The following is a 22,973-nucleotide window of genomic DNA, read 5'->3' as shown; positions in this document are numbered from 1 at the left end:
AAGTGGATGGAGAACCATCTATCATGCTAATGATCATCAAAGGAAAGCTGGAGTAGCCATACTTATATCAGACAAACTAGATTTTAAAATAAAGACTGTAATAAGAAATGAAGAAGGGCATTATATCATGATTAAGGGTTCTACCTACCAAGAAGAACTAACTACTCTAAATACTTATCTGCCCAACGTGGAAGCACCCAAATATATAAATCAATTAATCACAAACATAAAGAAACTCATTGATAATAATACCATAATAGTAGGAGACTTCAACACCCCACTTACAGCAACGGACAGATCATCTAAACAGAAAATCAACAAGGAAACAATAGCTTTGGACCAGATGTACTTAACACTGGACCACACTGGACCAGATGTACTTAACAGATATATTCAGAAACTACCATCCTAAAATAGCGGAATAAACGTTCTTTTTGAGTACACATGGTACATTCTCCAGAAAAAAACACTGGTTCACAAATCAGTCCTCAACAAGTACAAAAAGATCAAGATCATATCTTGCATTTTTTTCAGACCACAATGGTATGAAACTCAAAATGAACCACAAGAAAAAATTGGAAAGACTGTGAATAGTTGGAGATTAAAGAACATCCTACTGTAGAATAGATTAATCAAGAAATTAAGGAGGAAGTTTAAAAGTACATGGAAGCCATGAAAATTAAAACACAATTTTAATGTGTTGCTGTGGGATGCTGTAAAGATGGTCATAAGAGGGAAGTATATAGGAAAGCAGGTCCTCCTAAAGAAGGAAAAAAAAAAAGCTTCAAATACGCAACCTAACCTTACACTTAAAAGATCTGGGAAAAGAACAGGAAATAAAGCCCAAAAACAATAGAAGAAGGAGAATAATAAAAATTAGAGCAGAAGTCAGTGTTATAAAAAAATCAAAAAACAAAAACAAAAGCCTACTAGTACAGACCGATGAAACCAGAAGCTCTTCCTTTGATAGAATTAACAAAATCGAGGGGCGCCTGGGTGGCGCAGTCGGTTAAGCGTCCGACTTCAGCCAGGTCACAATCTCGCGGTCCGTGAGTTCGAGCCCCGCGTCAGGCTCTGGGCTGATGGCTCGGAGCCTGGAGCCTGTTTCTGATTCTGTGTCTCCCTCTCTCTCTGCCCCTCCCCCGTTCATGCTCTGTCTCTCTCTGTCCCAAAAATAAATAAAAAACGTTGAAAAAAAAAAAAATTAAAAAAAAAAAAAAAAAAAAAAAAAAAAAAAGAATTAACAAAATCGATACGCCCCTAGCTAGATTGGTTCTAGGAAATCTAGGAAATCTATGAAAGGATTCAAATAAATAAAATCACTCGTGAAAGAGGAGAGATCACAACCAACACCACAGAAATACAATTATAAGAGAATATTATGTGCAAATATAACCCAACAAATTGGGCAATCTGGAGGAAATGGGTAAATTCCTAGGAACATATAAACTACAAAAACTATAACAGGAAGAAATTAGAAAATTTTAACAGACCCAAACCCAGTAAAAAAAAAAAAATGAATCAGTAATCAAAACTCTCCCAAAAAAACCAAAAGTCCAGGGCCAGAAGGCTTACCAAGGAAATTTTATCAAAAATTTAGAGTTAGCACTGCTTATTTTGAAGCTGTTCCAAAAAACATAAATGCAAGGAAAACTTACAAACTCACTCTACAAGTCCAGCATTATTTTAATTCCCAAAACCAGACAAAGACAACACTAAAAAAAAGAACAACAGAAAAATTTCCCTGATGAACATGGATGCAAAAATCCTCAACAAGATACTAGCAAACCAGATTGGACAATACTTTAAAAGAATTTTTCACCTAGACAAGTGGAATTTATTCCTGGGATGCAGGGCTGGTTCTATATTTGCAAATCAATCAATGCAGTACATCACATTAATAAAAGAAAGGATAAGAACCACATGATCCTCTCAATAGATGCAGAAAAAGCATTTGACAAAATACAGCATTATTTCTTGATAACAATCCTTGAGAAAGTAGGGATTCAAGGAACATATTTCAATCACAAAGTCCATATACAGAATACCCACAGCTAATATCATTCTCAATGGGGAAAACTGAGAGCTTCCTGCTATGATCAGGAACACAACACTCTTACCACTCTCACCACTGTTATTCAACATAGTGTTGGAAGTCTTAGCCTCAGCAATTAGACAACAAAAATAAATAAAAGGCATCCAAATTTGCAAGGGAGAGGTCAAATATTCACTTTTAACTGTTGACATGAAAGTCTACCTAGAAAACCCAAAAGCCTCCACCAAAAAACTGCTAGAACTGATATATGAATTCTGCAAAGTTGAAGGATATAAAATCAATGTACAAACATCTGTTGCATTTCTATATACCAATAATGAAACAGCAGAAAGAGAAATCAAAGAATCTATCCCATTTACAATTGCACCAAAAATCATAAAATACCTAGGAATAAAGCCAACCAAAGAGTGAAATATCTATACATTGAAAACTATAGAAGGCTATGAAAGAACTGGAAGATGGCACAAAGAAATGGAAAAACATTCCATGCTCATCGATTGGAAGAACAGATATTGTTAAAATGTCAATACTACCCAAAGCAATCTACACATTCAATGTAATCCCAATCAAAATAGCACCAACATTTTTCGCAGAGTTATAGCAAACAATTCTGAAATTTGTATGGAACCACAAAACAGTGAGAATAGCCAAACTAATGTTGAAAAAGAAAGCTATGGCTGGTGGCGTCACAATTCTGGACTTCAAGCTGTATAACAAAGCTGTAATCATCAAGACAGTATGGTACTGGCATAAAAGTGGACACTTAGATCAGTGGAACAGAATATAGAATCCATAAATTGACCCACAAATATATGGAATATCAATCTTTGACAAACCAGGAAAGAATTTCCAAAGATATTTATCCAAAACAATACCCAAAGGAGGGGGGTTGGACACAGTCTCTTCAGCAAAGGGTGTTGGGACAACTGGACAGCGACATGCAGAATAATTAACATGGATCACTTTCTTACACCATACACAAAAATAAACTCGAAATGGATGAAAGATCTGAATGTACTATAGGAAGCCATCAAAATCCTAGAGGAGAAAACGGGCAACAATATGTTTGATCTCGGCCACAGCAACTTCTTACTTGACATGTCTCCAGAGGCAAGGGAAACAAAAGCAAAAATGAACTGTTGGGACTTCAACATGATAAAAATCTTCTGCATAGAGGAGACAATAAGCAAAACCAAAATGCAACCGATGAAATGGGAGAAGATATTTGCAAATGACATATCAGATAAAAGGTTAGTATCCAAAATCTATAAATAACACCCAAGTCACCTAAAGAACAGATAAATCAACACCCAAAAGAATAATCCATTGAGGAAATAGGTAGAAAGAATGAATAGACACCTTTCCAAAGAAGACATCCAGATGGATAACAGACACATGAAAAGATGTTCAACATCACTCATCATCAGGAAAACAAAATCAGAACCACAATGAGATACCACCTCACACTTGTCAGAAAGGCTAAAATTAACACTCAGGCAACAACAGATGTTGGTGACGATGCAGAGAAAGAGGATCTCTTTTTCACTGCTGGTGGTAATGCAAACTGGTGCAGCCATTCTGGAAAACAATATGTAGGGTCCTCAAAAAATTAAAAATAGTGCTACCCTATGACCCAGAAATTTTACTAGTATTTATCCAAAATATACAAAAAATGCTAATTTTTATGGAACAAAACAGATGAACATAGAGTGAGGGAAGCAAAAATAAGCTAAAAGCAGGATGGAGACAAACCATAAGGGACTTTTAAATACAGAGAACGAACTGAAGGTTTCTGGTGAGGTTTTGGGTTGGGGGGAAAGGCTAAAGGGGTGAGGGACATTAAGGAGGACTATTGTTGGGACGAGCACTGGGTGTTATATGTAAGTGATGAATCACTAAATTCTATTTCTTAAATCACTATTACATTATATGTTAACTAACTTGGATTTAAATACAAGAAAAAAAGACAAAAAAAAGAACCACTAGTTCTGGTCCAACTACAATGTTGGTTCCATTTGGGGAAATGTTACTGGGAGCTCATAATAGGTAATATGGGCCTAAGAGAGTGTTCTCAGGCATTCCTAGCAGATGGCATCATTATTGATTGGCTGATAATAACACAAAAGAGCACTGCATGGAACATATCAGCCAAAAATATAATAGAAAAATATTTACTCGTTGTCTAGAATCAGTAATTTAATAATACCGAATATTGGATGTGAGGACGTTACTGGACTGGATCACAGCATTACAGTTGTAATAATCGATTATGAAGTGCCCTTTATTCTCCATTTTTAAAACATGCAACATTGGATTAAAGTCAAGAAGCAATGCATATAATACCTCTTTGTTAATTATGTTTTATAGAGGTCTTAATTCTTGAATGTCCTATTTAATTTACATTCATGGTCTAGTACATTTTAATAATAAGTTTGTAAATGCCAAAGATATAGCTTAATTTTAATGCATTATTCATTGTATTATAGCATGAGTGCCCACTATGGCATATTCTAAGACAATGGGTGCTATTACTATGGGAACTTTAACTTCAGTTAAAGTTATATCTTATATCACAGTTGGTCAGGGGACAATTTGCAATAACAGCAAGGCAAAAAAACTGCACAAAGTTTATGTTCAGAATAATACTTTTTGTGGAGGGCCATGGTCCATGAGGCAGATACTCTCATAGTGACCCAATATATGACTCACAACTCAAGAGCATCTCTGAAAATCACTCTCCACCTACTCAGTGGGGTAGGCTTAAATGTGTGGGAAAAGAGCAAAAACTTGGTTTGCTCACTTCCTATCAGTGCTGTCTGCTCAGTGAATCAGAATCATTCTATGGCACTGGAAGGGAATTCATACTTGGCTTCCTCTAAAGGATCCTTTGGAAACCTACCTAGTTTATTAAGAAAACAGGTGTTCCTGGGGCGCCTGGGTGGCGCAGTCGGTTAAGCGTCCGACTTCAGCCAGGTCACGATCTCTCAGTCCGTGAGTTCGAGCCCCGCGTCAGGCTCTGGGCTGATGGCTCGGAGCCTGGAGCCTGTTTCCGATTCTGTGTCTCCCTCTCTCTCTGCCCCTCCCCCATTCATGCTCTGTCTCTCTCTGTCCCAAAAATAAATAAAAAACGTTGAAAAAAAAAAAAAAAAAAAAAAAAAAAGAAAACAGGTGTTCCTAAGAGTATTGTTAGAGACAATAGGCAAATAACACATCTCAGACCATAAAGAAGGGAGGATTCAGCTTTCAAGTTCCAAAATAATGTTGGGACTTGAAGACCAGCTGGCAAAGGCAGATAGCAGTGGTATCAAGTGTAAGCAAGGTAGCACCTTCCCAGATTGATGTAAGTCTTGGTGTTATTCCAGTATGTTGAGGCAAGAAGATCAAGAGAAAACTGCCATTGAAAAGATAGTTTGTTACTCACAGTTTCCATGAGGATGGTGTACACACCACACACGGCCACCTGGGGAACACCTACATAATTAGGAGGTAGAAGGAATGGGATGAAAGAAAGGATAGGACTCTAAGAAAGAATAAGGCTCTATATTGGTAACTTTACATAGAAAATGAGTTGTATATTTTCTCTAGAAGTTGGCTAGTCAGGGGAGAAATGGTCTCCTCAGGGTCAGTAAAACCCCAAATGTCAAAACACCAGAATGAAATACATGCTTAATAGCAATATGTTGCATTACTCTTTATAAACTGAAAAATGCTAGAGTGGGAAAAAGTAAATGCCAACAAAGTCCAGGAAAGTAAGTGAATGAATTGGCTAGTGAAGACTAGAGAAAATACGTCCTAGTTGGAAAGGGGTAGATCTACTCAGTCCTTGCCAGTTGTTGCTCTATGAGAATTTCGGGTCAGGAGGGCCATTTTGGAATTTTCACAAGAAGCTAAAAGATACAATTTTATGTAAAATCTCACATTTTAAAAAGTTGGAAGCTGATATAATTTGTCTTTAATTTTTGTACAGAAAAAATAATACATGACTTTATATTGAATTTGAACTTGACATCCAGTTTTATACCTCTGTTAAATATAAATGTATCATGACCATCAACACTGTAATCATCATTTTTACCATCACCATCATAATTGCTTTCATATTTATTAAGTTCCTATGATGTATCAAAATTTATGTCAGTTATATTACATATATTATCTCATTTAATACTCACAATTAGTCCCTGATATATCATATCTTTTCCATTTTATGTGAGAAAACTTATGCTTGTAGCTCTCATGGGACATAGCAAAGTTGAGATTGAAATCTATGTCTGCTGGTGGTTTTATATAGCTCTTATCGTAGGGTTGTGGTTTCACCCAGGAGAAGCCAACCAAGAAGATCTCAGCTGTAACCTCCTTTCCTCCACTGAGTGCTCACTTGTAGAGTGGTAGCATTTGATGGTTAATTTTATCCATCAACTTGAATGGACCATGGAACCTAGTTGCTGGTCAAACACCAGTGTAGACATTATTGTGAAGGCATTTTTTAGATGTGATTATTATTAAGTCAGTAGACTTTGAACAAATTAGGTTATCCTTTATAACATGGGTAGGCTTTATATAGTCAGTTGAAGCCTTAAAACAAAAAGACTAAGATCCACCAGAGAAAAGGAATTTTGTCTCCAAATTGCCCTCAGACTTCAGCTACAGCATTAACTCTTCCTGGGGTCTCTAGCCTACCAATCTGCCCTACAAATTTCTGACTTACTAACGTTCATACTTGCATGAACCAATTCCTAAAAGTAAAAAGTAAATCTCTCTCTCTCTCTTTCTGTCTCTACACACACACACACACACACACACACACACACACACCCTATTAGTTCATTTTTTTAAGAACCCGGAAGTACACATATTTTGGTACCAAGTATAATTCTAGAAGAACAGAATCATAAGGATGCATTTTCTGAATTAGTCCCAACAGGCTCCAAAAGGTAGATATAAAGTATAACTCATGAAAAGTCATTCTAAAAAAAGTACATGACTTTTTCCCAATTTATATTCACAGAAATATGAGGGACATACATAGGAATGGATAGTAAGCATGTGAGGTAATGGAACAGTGGAAGGAACACAAAGCTGGATGAGGCTGAGTTTATTGGCATGGGTTCACTAAGCAGATATCATAGATTTAATATTGTAACTCTAGGCATTATAAAGGACTATGGAAGTTTGTTTGATTGGTTGGGTGAAACATAAACTAAGAGTGGGGCACAATAAATTTAGATGCCATAACTGTTTCAATACACTGTATGGGAAGGAATCCAAAGGCTAAGGGTGATTGAAACGTTAGAGAGGATTTATCATGCCAGATCCGCTCAACTACCCTGGGAGATTCAGACAGCACACTTTTCACCACAATTATTGGAAATAAATTTGTGCAGGAAGAGTAGTCATCTTTGAGAAGCTCTTTGGAGAGCTTTCTAACTCTTCTCTGTAGGTCAGAAATTAGAATGAGAACTGCTACCACCAAACTGGGAAACCTAAATGCAATTGGGACAATCAGATTTTTTTGGTGGCAGAGGCCAAGTGGAAGCACTTAGTATCCAAGAGCAAGTTGGCATTGTTACCATAATGGACAGCACAGTCCAAGCAGCACTTAAGAAGTCTGATTTGTAGACACTTATGCTTTTGGCTAGTTAATTGGGAAGTTCTTAAAAGTAAAAGAGATGGGCTGTCTACTAAATTCTTACATGGTCTGTAGAAGTGGAACAGTTCTAGATCATGTGAGCAAAAGTCTAACTTAAATCATAAAAAACATAGAATCTTGGTTTCTCAATAATTTCCCATACTTGATCCAGTTTACAGATCCAGAACCCCTTGAATGAAGAGGAGGCCAGATCTTGAAAAACCTCGCTGTGCTACCCAAAATGATGCTGTTAATCTTTCTCGCAGCCTTTCAACTATGGAACTATGACCTTTCATTGGGGTGATTGTTCACCAAAAAATAGGAAATAATAAGACCTTTGGGGGATTACTGGACACTGTCTCTGAATTGAAACTAATTCCAAAAGACCCATAATGTCACAGTGGCCCACCAATGTAGGAGCTAATGGAGGTTGATTGATGGAGTTAGAGCTTAAGTCCATCTCACAGTGGGTGTACGGGTCTGTAAGTTCATCCTATGGTTATTAAACCAGTCTGGAATGCGTAATTGTATTAGACATACTCAGCAACTGGCAGATTCTCCTCATTGGTTCTTGTGCTGTGGAGTGAGGGGTATTAGGGAAAAGGAAAGTCCTAGTGGAAGCCACTGGAAGTAAGTATGTTTTTCTTTTTCTTTTTCTTTCTTTTCTTTTCTTTTTTTTAATGATGCTTCAAAATCTTGGGGCTTTGCTGACACTGAAAAGGACTGCCCCTCATAGAATTATTTAATTCATAGGAATAGCAAATAACTCCCTGGGAGAAAACCAGTCAATCCAGAGCCCATATTCAACCAGTTCTTTTATTGTGCTTTCATAGGGCTCCCACTCACAGGCCCCTATTTATCTGTCTTTATCAACCTATGGCCAGGTACTCAGCAACTGGGGACAGCTTCTATACCTCAGAGCTCACTGACATTGTTCAAACTAGCCAATCCTAAGCCTCCTTACTCTACTTCATTCCTTCCTTTCTGGGGAAGCTATAATAAAATCTTTTGTCCATCTTTTTTCTCAATTAATTCTACCTCATGAGAGATTTCAGTGCTTCCCCATGTGGCCCTGTGTTTCATAGCATGTGCCTGTCTAGTAGGAACTGTGAGTAATGAACTACCATTTCAATGGCAATTATCTCACCACACCTGAATAATAATAAAACCTACATTTTAAAACCAGACTGTCTTTACTAAACCAAAAGCAATACGTATTCCTGTAGGGATTGTGGATAAACATGCCATGAACAAGGAGTTGAAGGACGCAGGATTGTTGACTGCCACCATAGTTCCATTAAACTGTAAACCTTAAAACTGCCAATTATTTTACGAGAAAAAAATGGGTTTATTTGGTAATAGCAGAGAATTTCAATTCTTGGGACAAGGTACAGCAAAACTATAGTCAGGTCTGGAGAACCAAAGAGAAGAATGCTCTTTTACAGAGTAAAGGGTTAAGCTGGGAGGGATTCTATAAACAAAAAGTCCACTGGAGTAAACTGGGAGTTCCAAGTGTAGTGGCTTTTTAATTTTTTTAAATGTTTATTTATTTCTGAGAGAGACACAGAGAACAAGTAGGGGAGGAACAGAGGGAAAGGAGACACCAGAATCTGAAGCAGGCTCCAGGCTCTAAGCTGTCAGCACGGAACCCCACTTGGGGCTCGAACTCATGAACCACAAGATAAGGACCTGAACCAAAGTCAGAGGATTAACCAACTGAACTAGCCAAGCACCCCTGTAGTGGCCTTTTATTGGCTGAGTTGTGACAGTCTCTCTTTGGCTGGGCTGCTGCTGGGGAAGGAGGAAACCTTTCTTATTCCTGCTGGGATTGCAAAGTAGTATCCACTAGTGAGGTAAATCTCTTCCTGTGGGGTCTCCAATTGAGGACTAGTGGCTGGGTATGAGGGCCCCCCTGCTGGCCTCCCAACTTCATTCTAAATGATATTTTCTTTTATTAATTTTCACACATCTTACTTACTTGGCCTGTTCAGGAAACAGATATATCTTAGAGAATAATGGCAGATTATCATAAGCTTATCTAGATGGCAACTTCTATTGTAACTGCTGTATTAGATATAGTTTCATTGCTTAAACTGATAAACATATACTTCAGTACCTGGTATGTAGCTATTGATCTTGTAAATGCTCTTTTCTTCTATCTGATATTAAAGACTATCAGAAGCAGTTGCTTTCAGCTGTCAAAGTAGCAATACACATTCACTATCCTACTTCAGGGGTGTATCAATTTAACTTGTGTCATAATTTAGTTCATAGGGATCTTGCTCACCTTTGTCTTCTATAAGATATCACACTGGTCGTACCTTGATGACATCATGCTGATTGAACTAGTGAGTAAGAAGTAGCAAGTACTCCAGAGTTATTGGTAAAACATGTGCAAGTCACAGTGTGGGAAATAAATCCAACTGAAATTCAGTGGCCTTCTACCTATAAGTCCAGTGGTATGGGGCATGTCAAGCTATCCTTTCCAGGATGAAGGGTGAATTGTTGTGTTGGCCCCTGCTACAACCAAAGCTGAGACACAACATCCAGTGGGCATCCTTGAATTTTAGAGACAACATATTTGTCATTTGTATGTGTTACGCTAGCCCATCTAACAACTTACCCCCAAAACTTCTAGGTTTGAATGGAGCTCATAATAAGAGAAGGCTCCTCAACAGATCCAAGCAGCCATACAAGCTTCTCTGGAAACTTGGACTATATGACACCATAGATCCAATGATATTTGATGTGTCAGTGACAGATAAACATGATTTTGGCAGGTCCCTACAGATGAATCACAGCACCCAGGGTTTTCAAGAAAAGTTCTGCCATCCTCTGTTGATAACTACCCTCCTTCTGGGAAACAACTTTAAGTTCTAGTGGGCCTTAGTAGAGAATGAAAACCTAACTGTTGGATACTAAATTACCATGTTATGTGTTCATCATGAACTGAATATTGTTTTATTCACCAACCTATAAAGTTGGGTATGCACAGATGCATTCCATCATCAAACAGAAGTGGTATAGACACTACTGATTGAGAGTCTGCCTAAGATCAGGCTTAAGCAGGGGCACCTGGGTGGTGCAGTCGGTTAAGCGTCCGACTTCAGCCAGGTCACGATCTCGCAGTCCGTGAGTTCCAGCCCCGCGTCAGGCTCTGGGCTGATGGCTCGGAGCCTGGAGCCTGTTTCCGATTCTGTGTCTCCCTCTCTCTCTCTGCCCCTCCCCCGTTCATGCTCTGTCTCTCTCTGTCCCAAAAATAAATTAAAAAAAAAAAAACGTTGAAAAAAAAAAAAAGATCAGGCTTAAGCAGGCCCAGGAGCACAAGTAATTTGCATGTTGAAGTGACCCAAATGCCCATAATTCTCATTCCTGTTACACTACCTTCTCTCTTCTGGCCGGTACCTGTGGTCTCACAGACAGTTCTCTACAATCAGCTGACAGAGAGAGACAATTCAGGCTCTGTTCACAGATAATTTGCATGTTATGCAGACGCCATGTGAAAATAAACAGCTGCAGCAATTAAAAAGACTAAGATGAAGAGAAAACCTCCCAGTGAGCAGAATTTTGATAAGTATATATGATGGTTCACTCTGCGTGGAAGAAAAAATTACCAGACTTGAGATTATATACTGATTCCTAGGATGTGGCCATTGGTTTGGCTGGTTGGTCAGAGACTGGAAGGAACATTATTGGAAAATTGGTGATAAGGAGGTCTCAGAAAGAAGTATGTGGGTTGACCTTTTTTTATTTTTCATGTTTTATATATTTATTCAGAAAGTCTTTAAACTATGGAATTATGCATTTTTAGCACTATGAAATCTGATGTTCTGAAATCCCTTTTCCATATAATTCTGTTTATCACAATGTTATAATCCTAGAGAAATTCTCTTATGTGAAGTTTTTAATGCATTCAGATACTTTTCATGATGTCTGATGTGATCAGTAATAACAGTTGCAATGAAATATTTAGCTATGTTCATAATTCTCATAATCTAAAAACAACAGGAATTTATTTTATGTACAGGCAGGTATGAATTTATCAAGTAGTAACAGTCAATCAGAAAGGAACTGATCACCTTTTCTTTGATCAATTAGTATGTCCAGCTGAGAACCTGGGTAGCACTTCACAAGATGGGTAGCATCATAAGTCTTCCATTTACTTTGATCTGTTCCCAAATATCCACTAAAGGCTTTTTTACCCCAAGGGCAAAAAGATCACTGGGTTGCAAATTGGAGCAAATGTTGGCAGAGATTTGTACTTTCCAGGATTCTTCAAAGCGCAAAGTTCCCCATGGAGTGTCCAAAAATAGACATCCTTTGGATATCCACTGGAAAATGGCATTTATGATTTGGAGAAGCTCCTCAGTTACATAAAAGTACATTCTGCAGTTAGTTTTCCAAGGATCTTCAGTGGCACCCACAAAAAAAACCCAGCACTGGTGTCAAAGTCCCAGCTCTAATTTTCTCCTTTAATATTGCAACCACAAGGGCTGGTATCTTGAACAATGACAACAACCATGTTCTGAGGTATCTTGATGATAACCAGACTTTGACATAAAATTTTGTTTGGTGCAAGTTAAACCAGACAGCCAATATAGTGCAGGGCATTTTCCACTTTTTGCCTTTGGTGGTAGATAACAAAGTTCATTTTGCATTCAGCTCAACACTGTCATATTCAAAAAATGTCTGCAATTCTTTTGATGCTATTCTCCTGACCAATTGCTACTTGCTTTTTTGTCTGCACCAAGGGATAGATGATCCTTGGTGATTGATGGCAGTGGAGGGAGAAGAAGCAACTGGAACCAGTTAGATCTTTTTGAATGGGCAAAATGTGAAAATATTTGAGTCCCATGTAAATGCTCAACAAAGGGTTCCCTTATCAGAGGAGGATGATTCTAACAATATAGTGGATACAATGACCCATTCTATGGATAGCAGTCAATGTTTTCCCCTGCCACCCATCATCACTCAATGGGCTCATGGATGCAGTGGCCATGTTGGCAGGGATGGAAGATATCATGGGCCCAACAACATGGATTTATGCTCAAAAAGGCCAATATGCTTATGGCTACTGCTGAGTGACCATTTACCAGCCATAGAGGCCAACACTGATTCTCTTATATGGCATCATTTCCCAAAGTGTTCAGCCAGCAAGCTGGTGGCAACTTGATTCCATTAGACTCCATCACAGCAGAGGTAGTGTTTCATTCTTTTCTTTTTTAATTTTTTAATGTTTTTTTAATTTATTTTGAGAGAAAGATTGTGTGTGAGTGGGGGAGGGGTAGAGATGAGGGAGAGAGAGAATCCCAAACAGGTTTTGTGCTGTCAGCACAGAACCTGATGCAGGGTTGCATCTCATGAACTAAGATTATGACCTGATCCAAGATCAAGAGTCAGATGCTTAACCACCTCAGCCACCCACGTGCCCCAAGGTAGCGTTTCATTCTTATTAAAATATACACATACTCTAGATACATATTTTCATTCCCTGTATGTGATGCTTTTGCCAAAATTACCTTCTGAAAACTTAATGAATGCCTTCTCACCATTATGCTATTCCAACAACATTGCTTCTGACCAAGGAACTCATCGTGTCACAGGAAATGAAATGTATCAATGATTCCATGTTCATGAAATTCATAATCATACCATGTTTTCCACCATCCTGAATCAGCAGCCATGACAGAACAGTGGAATGGCCTCTTTAAGACTTAGTTACAGTGCCAGGTAGATGACAGTACTTTGTGAGACTAAGGCAATGTTATAAATAAACGGCATATATACTCTGAATCAACATTCAATATGTTGCTGTTTTTCCCACAGCTAAGTTTCATGGGTCCAAGAAGGAAGGTGTAGCAGTGGGAGTGGCACCAGTCACTCTTACCTCTAGCAATCCACAATGCAGAAACTTTTTATCTTGATGAGGTCCAAATAGTTCATTTTTGCTTTTAATTCCTTTGCCTTTGGAAATCTGCCAAGCAAGAAATTGCTGTATGCTCCTTAACTTCTTGGTGAGGTCAAAGATGTTGTTGCCTGTTTTCTCCTCTAGTTTTTGTGGTTTCCTGTCTCACATTCAGGTCCTTTATCCATTTTGAGTTTATTTTTGTGAATGGTGTGAGAAAGTGGTCTAGTTTCAACCTTCTGCATGTTGCTGTCCAGTTCTCCCAGCACCATTTGTTAAAGAGACTGTCTTTTTTCCATTGGATGTTCTTTCCTGCTTTGTCAAAGATGAGTTGGCCATACGTTTGTGGGTCTAGTTCTGGGGTTTCTATTCTATTCCATTGGTCTATGTGTCTGTTTTTATGCCAATACCATGCTGTGTTGATGATTACAGCTTTGTAGTAGAGGCTAAAGTCTGGGATTGTGATGCCTTCTGCTTTGGTCTTCTTCTTCAAAATTACTTTGGCTATTCAGGGCTTTTTGTGATTCCATATGAATTCTAGGATTGCTTGTTCTAGTTTCGAGAAGAATGCTAGGGCAATTTTGATTGGGATTGCATTGAATGTGTAGATAGCTTTGGGTAGTATTGACATTTTGACAATATTTATTCTTCCAATCCATAAGCAGGGAATGTCTTTCCATTTCTTTATATCTTCTTCAATTACCTGCATAAGCTTTCTATAGTTTTCAGCATACAGATCTTTTACATCTTTGGTTAGGTTTATTCCTAGGTATTTTATGCTTCTTGGTGCAATTGTGAATGGGATCAGTTTCTTTATTTGTCTTTCTGTTGCTTCATTGTTAGTGTATAAGAATGCAACTGATTTCTGTACATTGATTTTGTATCCTGCAACTTTGCTGAATTCATGTATCAGTTCTAGCAGACTTTTGGTGGAGTCTATCGGATTTTCCATGTATAATATCATGTCATCTGCAAAAAGCGAAAGCTTGACTTCATCTTTGCCAATTTGGATGCCTTTGATTTCCTTTTGTTGTCTGATTGCTGATGCTAGAACTTCCAACACTATATTAAACAACAGCGGTGAGAGTGGGCATCCCTGTCGTGTTCCTGATCTCAGGGAAAAAGCTCTCAGTTTTTCCCCATTGAGGATGATGTTAGCTGTGGACTTTTCATAAATGGCTTTGATGATCTTTAAGTATGTTCCTTCTATCCCGACTTTCTCCAGGATTTTTATTAAGAAAGGGTGCTGGGGGGCGCCTGGGTGGCGCAGTTGGTTAAGCGTCCGACTTCAGCCAGGTCACGATCTCGCGGTCCGTGAGTTCGAGCCCCGCGTCAGGCTCTGGGCTGATGGCTCGGAGCCTGGAGCCTGTTTCCGATTCTGTGTCTCCCTCTCTCTCTGCCCCTCCCCGTTCATGCTCTGTCTCTCTCTGTCCCAAAAATAAATAAAAAACGTTGAAAAAAAAAAAAAAAAAAGAAAGGGTGCTGGATTTTGTCAAAGGCCTTTTCTGCATCGATTGACAGGATCATATGGTTCTTCTCTTTTTTTTTGTTAATGTGATGTATCACGTTGATCGATTTGCGAATGTTGAACCAACCCTGCATCCCAGGAATGAATCCCACTTGATCATGGTGAATAATTCTTTTTATATGCTGTTGAATTCGATTTGCTAGTATCTTATTGAGAATTTTTGCATCCATATTCATCAGGGATATTGGCCTGTAGTTCTCTTTTTTTACTGGGTCTCTGTCTGGTTTAGGAATCAAAGTAATACTGGCTTCATAGAATGAGTCTGGAAGTTTTCCTTCCCTTTCTATTTCTTGGAATAGCTCGAGAAGGATAGGTATTATCTCTGCTTTAAACGTCTGGTAGAACTCCCCTGGGAAGCCATCTGGTCCTGGACTCTTATTTGTTGGGAGATTTTTGATAACCGATTCAATTTCTTCGCTGGTTATGGGTCTGTTCAAGCTTTCTATTTCCTCCTGATTGAGTTTTGGAAGAGTGTGGGTGTTTAGGAATTTGTCCATTTCTTCCAGGTTGTCCAATTGGTTGGCATATAATTTTTCATAGTATTCCCTGATAATTGTTTGTATCTCTGAGGGATTGGTTGTAATAATTCCATTTTCATTCATGATTTTATCTATTTGGGTCATCTCCCTTTTCTTTTTGAGAAGCCTGGCTAGAGGTTTGTCAATTTTGTTTATGTTTTCAAAAAACCAACTCTTGGTTTCATTGATCTGCTCTACATTTTTTTTAGATTCTATATTGTTTATTTCTGCTCTGATCTTTATGATTTCTCTTCTTCTGCTGGGTTTAGGCTGCCTTTGCTGTTCTGCTTCTATTTCCTTTAGGTGTGCTGTTAGATTTTGTATTTGGGATTTTTCTTGTTTCTTGAGATAGGCCTGGATTGCAATGTATTTTCCTCTCAGGACTGCCTTTGCTGCGTCCCAAAGCGTTTGGATTGTTGTATTTTCATTTTCATTTGTTTCCATATATTTTTTAATTTCTTCTCTAATTGCCTGGTTGACCCACTCATTCTTTAGTAGGGCGTTCTTTAACCTCCATGCTTTTGGAGGTTTTCCAGACTTTTTCCTGTGGTTGATTTCAAGCTTCATAGCATTGTGGTCTGAAAGTATGCATGGTATAATTTCAATTCTTGTAAACTTATGAAGGGCTGTTTTGTGACCCAGTATATGATCTATCTTGGAGAATGTTCCATGTGCACTCGAGAAGAAAGTATATTCTGTTGCTTTGGGATGCAGAGTTCTAAATATATCTGTCAAGTCCATCTGATCCAATGTATCATTCAGGGCCCTTGTTTCTTTATTGACTGTGTGTCTAGATGATCTATCCATTTCTGTAAGTGGGGTGTTAAAGTCCCCTGCAATGACCACATTCTTATTAATAAGGTTGCTTATGTTTATGAGTAATTGTTTTATATATTTGGGGGCTCCGGTATTCGGCGCATAGACATTTATAATTGTTAGTTCTTCCTGATGGATAGACCCTGTAGTTATTATATAATGCCCTTCTTCATCTCTTGTTACAGCCTTTAATTTAAAGTTTAGTTTGTCTGATATAAGTATGGCTACTCCAGGTTTCTTTTGGCTTCCAGTAGCATGATAAATAGTTCTCCATCCCCTCACTCTCAATCTAAAGGTGTCCTCAGATCTAAAATGAGTCTTGTAGACAGCAAATAGATGGGCCTTGTTTTTTTTATCCATTCTGATATCCTATGTCTTTTGGTTGGCGCATTTAATCCATTTACATTCAGTGTTATTATAGAAAGATACAGGTTTAGAGTCATTGTGATATCTGTATGTTTTATGCTTGTAGCGATGTCTCTGGTACTTTGTCTCACAGGATCCCCCTTAGGATCTCTTGTAGGGCTGGTTTAGTGGTGACTAATTCCTTCAATTTTTGTTTGTTTGGGAAGACCTTTATCTCTCCTTCTATTCTAAATGACAGACTTGCTGGCTAAAGGATTCTCGGCTGCATATTTTTTTTCTGTTTAGCACACTGAAGATCTCGTGCCAATCCTTTCTGGCCTGCCAAGTTTCAAAAGAGAGTCTTATAGGTCTCCCTTTATATGTGAGGGCACGTTTATCCCTTGCTGCTTTCAGAATTTTCTCTTTATGCTTGTATTTTGCCAGTTTCACTATGATATGTCGTGCAGATTGATTCAAGTTACGTCTGAAGGGAGTTATCTGTGCCTCTTGGATTTCAATGCCTTTTTCCTTCCCGAGTTCAGGGAAGTTCTCAGCTATTATTTCTTCAAGTACCACTTCAGCACCTTTCCCTCTCTCTTCCTCCTCTGGGATACCAATTATGCGTATATTATTTCTTTTTGGTGTATCACTTAGTTCTCTAATTTTCCCCTCATACTCCTGGATTTTTTTTATCTCTCTTTCTCTCAGCTTCCTCTTTTTCCATAACTTTATCTTCTAGTTCACCTATTCTCTCCTCTGCCTCTTCAATCCGAGCCGTCGTCGTTTTCATTTTGTTTTGCATTTCGTTTAAAGCGCTTTTCAGCTCCTCGTGACTGTTCCTTAGTCCCTTGATCTCTGTAGCAAGAGATTCTCTGCTGTCCTCTATACTGTTTTCAAGCCTAGCGATTAATTTTATGACTATTATCCTAAATTCACTTTCTGTTATATTATTTAAATCCTTTTTGATCAGTTCATTAGCTGTTGTTATTTCCTGGAGATCCTTCTGAGGGTAATTCTTCCGTTTGGTCATTTTGGATAGTCCCTGGAGTGGTGAGGACCTGCAGGGCACTTCCCCTGTGCTGTGGTGTATAACTGGAGTTGGTGGGCGGGTCCACAGTCAGATCTGATGTCTGCCCCCTGCCCACCGCTGGGCCACAGTCAGACTGGTGTGTGCCTTCTCTTCCCCTCTCCTAGGGGCGGGATTCACTGTGGGGTGGCGTGGCCTGTCTGGGCTACTTGCACACTGCCAGGCTTGTGGTGCTGGGGATCTGGCATATTAGCTGGGGTGGGTAGGCAAGGTGCACAGGGGCAGGAGGGGCAGGCTTAGCTCGCTTCTCCTTAGGTGATCCACTTCAGGAGAGGCCCCTCTTCCGTGGGCCTCTCGTCTGTGCTTGGCTCCAGAGACTCTGTTCTGCTAATCCTCTGGTGGTTTTCTGGGTTATTTAGGCAGGTGTAGGTGGAATCTAAGTGATCAGCAGGACGCGCGGCGAGCCCAGCATCCTCCTACGCTGCCTTCTTCCAGCACTATCCTAATGAAAAATATTTTTAATGAAAATAGAAAATAAAATTTTTTTCTCTTTCTGTATTCAAGAAAAAGTAAAGAAACTAAAAAGAAAAAGAAAAAAAATTGAATAGATGGACAAGCAAACAGGCTGAAATACAATTGAAATTAGATCGTTTTCCCCTAGAAGTCAAAGAATGAAGCACTTATAGTCCATAATCTAAGTAGGTGGAGAGTCATGAGGTGTTCCTCAAGACAAAGGCTGGCCCAGTTGGGAAGAGCTTAGTATAATGGCTCCATCGTCCACTAGATGGCACTGCTTAGTTTATTGCAGTGGATTTTTATGGCACTTTTAGGTGTGTATGTGCATGTGTGGGAGGGGTGAAAATGGCATCCCCAGCTACCCAGCTTCTAGTATCAGAACTCTTTTCTTTCCTATCAGCAATCATGCATCCATCTTTCTCTCTGCCTTCCATTTACTCCCTGCTTTCACAGTCCATGACCAAACCATCAGGTTACCAGACTGCACCTCCTCCTGAGTTTTATCCCAGATGCGGCTGTGTTTCCAAACCCCTCATTTCTTAGGGATGGCCGCTTTGATCTGCTCAGATCTTCTGAGGCAGGTTCTCACTGAGCAGTGGCCAGGTGCTGACTGCACCCAGGAATGTTCGCAGGACTGTGCTGCTACCAATGCCCTGTGGCTGGGTACCAGCCTTCTCAGAAAAAGTTCATGCAATCATGTAACAGCATTTCAGGGATTATGGAAAATCACAACACACTTCTGGCACCAGGCTTCACCCTTAAGGACCTTGTTCCAGCACCAGCAAATATGGTTATTCTCTGGGGTCTGCTGGGACCTTTGCCTGTGGGGTGGCTGCACAACCTTTACCAAATGTCTTCCCAGCAGTGAAACCGCCTCTCCCTGTGTGGCCTGAGGACTGCCTGGACCGCACTCTGCTCCTGGGGATTTGTCCTTCCTACCAGAGCACGACCAGGTATTAAGCTGTGAAGTTTCAGACTTTCCACACCCCTGTTTATAGAGTCTTAATGGAATTTTTTTTTTTTTTTTTTTTTTTTTTTTTTAATATATGAAATTTACTGTCAAATTGGTTTCCATACAACACCCAGTGCTCATCCCAAACCCTCTTGCACTGTTGGTGGGAATGCAAATTGGTGCAGCCGCTCTGGAAAGCAGTGTGGAGGTTCCTCAGAAAATTAAAAATAGACCTACCCTATGACCCAGCAATAGCACTGCTAGGAATTTATCCAAGGGATACAGGAGTACTGATGCATAGGGGCACTTGTACCCCAATGTTTATAGCAGCACTCTCAACAATCGCCAAATTATGGAAAGAGCCTAAATGTCCATCAACTGATGAATGGATAAAGAGTCTTAATGGAATTTAAACCCTCTCCTTTGTCCCTTTTTAGTTCAGTACCTACAGCTATTTCCACTTTTCCACTTTCTTTTGTGCTGATTTTTTTTTGGGGGGGGTTCCTGTAGCCTCCTCATCTCTGTCCTCTCTCCACAAGCAAAAACACCTCCCTGCCCTCCATGGCTTCTCTCTCCCTCAGTTCACCTCTCTGTGCCATATATCTGCTGAGTTCTGTGGTTCAGGTTGTGCAGATTGTTGTGTTAATCCTCAAGTCAGTTTTCTAGGTATGCGGGATGGTTTAGTGTTGATCTGGTTGTATTTCATGGACTCAAGATGCAAAAACAAGAAAACAAGAAAACAAAAAAAACAAAAAAAACCTTCCATGCTGTTCCGCCATCTTGGCTTCTCCCATACTATATTTTTAAAATAAAATAAGCTAGAGAAAAGAAAGTTATTAAAAATTATAAGAGAAAATACATTTATAGTATTATACTTATTTAAAAACCCATGTATAAGTGGACCCATGTAGTTCAAACATGTGTTGTTCAAAGGTCAACTATGCATTATTTGGCTTGCCATAAGGTAAAATGATGTTTAGTGCTGCCAGGCAATCAGCAGAGGACTTAGAGTTTTGCAAGCATTTGACAGAGAAAACATTTGTGAGGAAAGTACTTAGCTGTTTTGGAATAATAGATCCAATAGAATTCTCAGGGTCGTTCAACAGAGGCATTTTGGCAACTTGGTCTTGAGGTCAACAGTCACCATAGAAGAAATCCCTGATGTCCATCAAGGTTGGGGTGCATTGTTTCCCTTTTCCTCTTCTTGGGTTGTGTCATTTCCATCTGGGGTGAGGTCATCTCCAATGGTGATTTCATGTGCTGGAACAATGATGTCTGAGTAGCTGGTATGCTGGAGGATGGGACAGCTCAGGAAAAAGTAGCTTTCCCAGATGCAGACCCATGAAGAATAGGAGTGGCTGGCAGGTATTAAATTCTGATAAAAGCATGGCTTTGGATGGAACAAGAAGTATGGACTCTGCTGCTAGTTGAGCCAATCTCAGTGAGCTCTGTCAGATCATCAGGGGTGCATCTTGCAAAAAACTAATGTCTGTGATGGAGCTTTGTGGATACTCATCCATAATGCATATAGATTCTGGGCTCTTTGGTAAGCTAATTATAGGTAAATTTGTAAACAGCAGCTTTAAAACAGAGATTTTCCCATTAGAATTACAGAAAGAACATTAGAGCATAAACCTGCCAGCTATATGGGTCTCATTTGGTTACATTGGAAGGGCCATTCTGCTTGGGATATCATTTCAGGCATGGTATGAAGAGGGAGTGAGTTACTTAGGCATTATTTTCATTGGCATCATTTAATATAGAGAGACACAAGTTCTGGATCAGAATCCATGCCTAATGTCATGATAGTTCAAACTCCTCTAACAGGGTCTGCCAGCACCTGGTGCTCAGCCATCCTGCAATGTACTAATGCACCTGGGTAATTTTCTCCTAGCACATCTCCCGAGACAGTGTTAGACCTAAGGGGTTTTTCTAGTAACCCTATTACCCAGACTGTACACAATAAGAACAATAGTTATAATAAAGAAGAGCATTTGCATTTGATTAGTGTGTGGGGATGGCTTCCTTCAGGGCAAGCAATATCAATACTGCCCAAAGGCTGAATATAGTTGAATATAGTTTAGAGCAAATGGTCATTTACTTCTTTATCTAAAATGAATTAGGGGCCAGGCCTATGTCTGCTGATAGCAGACACTAGACACTAAAGCTCTTTACAAATGTTATGCATTTTGGGGTCTGTGGAAATTCTGCTTAGTTGCCTCATTTCTGTGGTGACTAGCAGTTTAGAGAAGTATTAAATACTCTGAATTACCAGTCTGCCCCTTTTCTTTCTTCCTGCTTTACAAATTATTTTAAAATGTTTTGAATCTCAAGATGTCAAAAGTTTCAAGTTTCAGTTTTCAATTCTAGGATTTAAACTTAAGAATTATTACTGACAAGATCTGTGGTGGACATACTTGGCCAGATTTAGGTGCTCACTTCTTTCTTTGGGATGTCCTAATCAATTTCACTAGGGATATGGTCAGCTACCAGTAATACAGTGGTATCAGGATCATTGGGGCTGGACCCGAGACCCCCAAAGCATAAATCCAGTGCTTTGCAATGTTGGTATACCACAGCACTGAGCTGTATACAGTCTTATTCTACAATTATTTTATATTTAATGAGAAAGTTGCAAAATTCTTCCAGAACTTTAGGTAGTTTCAACACTAGGTACACAGGCTTTTTACATGGGCCATTAGATCTTATGTCACCATGCACCAGGTTTAAGACTGACAATACCCCATAGGTTCCAGGGATGACTTGCAGACAGCAGAAAGGTATACAGCAATACAGCAGCAAAGTATACAGAAGGATTAAAGACCCAGGCTGCACTTGCCTTTGTGAGGAACCATGACTTCCTGAGCCAGGGTGTTCCAATCATACTGGCTAAGACTCAGGGTCCTGGTGCCACCTGAAAACACCATGGTTAGAGAAGGAGAGTCTGTCTCTCCTGCTTCCAAGGGCACTCCCTAGAACACTCATCTGGTAGCATACCCTTGAGTTTGAGGTTGCTACTCTCATGTCCTGAACCTTAACTAACACTGCAGAACTTGTAAAAATCTTAGCCAGTTCACCTGACAGTCAGCAGCTGGATCTGTGCTTAGAGTTAGGAAATATACCTGAAACCTAACACCCAGTGGGGGAATTACCTTATGTGGGGCATTAACAGGCAGACGACATATCTATAGTACCTAAAACTAGGACTGATGAGCAATGCTCCATGCCTGGCTCAGGAGGACTCTGGTTGCTTCAGAACTTGCATCTAAGGATGGGAAGATGCAACAGCACTCTGCATAGGTAGTAAGTTGCAGTGTGAAGTTACACAAAGGCCAGCAAACAGTGGACCTCCCCCAAATAGGATTTCCCACGTGGAAGAGTCAGTTAGTCAGCGATTTGTGTCTGAAGGTCTACTCTACCATCCTATGTGGTGATGCCAATTGCTATGATTTTATCAAATGAACATTTGTTAAGTGGAGCACAGGGTGCTACATGGAGGGTGATTCTGTTATCTGTTAAATAACGGATTACAAGAGAAATTAAAATAGAAACTTTATTTCTCAGAGGACTTGGAGGAGGTACAGAACATACCTGGAGGAACGACATTGGAAGGTCAAGGTAGGCTGAGGCCTAGAACCTGGGGAACATACCTTCACTAGAGTCTGTGGGTAGAGTGCATTG

General features: G+C 39.5%; 1 pseudogene; it reads right to left on the bottom strand.

Annotated features, from left to right (window-relative positions):
• Nucleotides 1-11,544: 11,544 nt before the first annotated feature.
• Nucleotides 11,545-13,369, bottom strand: LOC131517894 (S-formylglutathione hydrolase-like; annotated as a pseudogene).
• Nucleotides 13,370-22,973: the final 9,604 nt, after the last annotated feature.

Source organism: Neofelis nebulosa, chromosome 7, assembly GCF_028018385.1.
Source record: "Neofelis nebulosa isolate mNeoNeb1 chromosome 7, mNeoNeb1.pri, whole genome shotgun sequence".
NCBI lineage: Eukaryota > Metazoa > Chordata > Mammalia > Carnivora > Felidae > Neofelis > Neofelis nebulosa.
This window is presented reverse-complemented; position numbering and strand designations above follow the sequence as displayed.